Genomic DNA, 1,031 nt, shown 5'->3' with positions numbered 1-1,031 from the left:
AAAATTTCTATACTTTGTGCAAAACTCAGGAAAATTCAGTAAATTTGCATACAAATCTTCAACTTTCTTATCACTTTTTTTAGAAAAAATATGTCAAAAAACGGGACTTGAAAAACTTTAAACTGCGTAATCAAGAATTTTCTTAAAACAAAAATTATTAAAAATATTGAATATTCAGTGCAAATTTATCGAATTCCCCTGAGATTTGCACTAAGTGAAGACAATTTATTTTTATATTTTCTGTTGTAATGCGAACTGTATTTTTATAAAAAGTCGGTGAAAAAAAAAAACTTGCATATATTGTGAAACTTTTGTTGTGCTTAAATTTGTGTGGTTCACTGTTTGTACATATGTATTCGATTATGATAAATGCCTAGATATCCAAATATCGGCGTAGCCAGAATGAAATTTAGGGGGCGGGCTCGACCCTATTAAGCTGGCATTTCAGGGTACTATTTAAATATATATAAGGAAATTTTGAAAGTTAGGGGGGGCTCGAGCACCCCTCCCTGCACCTACCTGGATAATCCAAAGTATAAATAATGATTTCCCAATGTTTAGAAAAGCATGAATAGTGTGTATAAAATAACCAATCTGCTAAGATCGCCTGCCAGCTGTCAAAAGTGTCAAAATTTTCATGCAAAAATTAACAAAGTAATCGCATTTTTATATGGAATTTTTCCCACACGCTCTGCTTGACAGCTGTCATGCGAACTCTGCATCTACACATTTTATGCGAATGATATTTTTACTTGCTTTAAATTAATTTATAAAAAGTGTTATGCCAACACATACAAAACTATTCAACGAATGTATAAGTAACCCCAGTTTCCTGCTCTGATATTCAGAGCATTATCCAATCCACTTATAGTTACTACATATTTACGATCGGTGCAAACACTCACTGTATATTCGCCACCACTGTTGCTGCTTGTAAAGAAAAAATCAATGTTATTTTTAAACAATAAGCTAGCCTATAAATTATTTATAGTAAATATTAATAATCATATGCATGCATATACATACATACA

This window comes from Rhagoletis zephyria, unplaced genomic scaffold, assembly GCF_001687245.7.
Source record: "Rhagoletis zephyria isolate East Lansing unplaced genomic scaffold, Rhagoletis_zephyria_1.1 Rzeph_scaffold_01222, whole genome shotgun sequence".
Lineage (NCBI taxonomy): Eukaryota > Metazoa > Arthropoda > Insecta > Diptera > Tephritidae > Rhagoletis > Rhagoletis zephyria.
Note: the sequence above shows the minus strand (reverse complement) of the source record.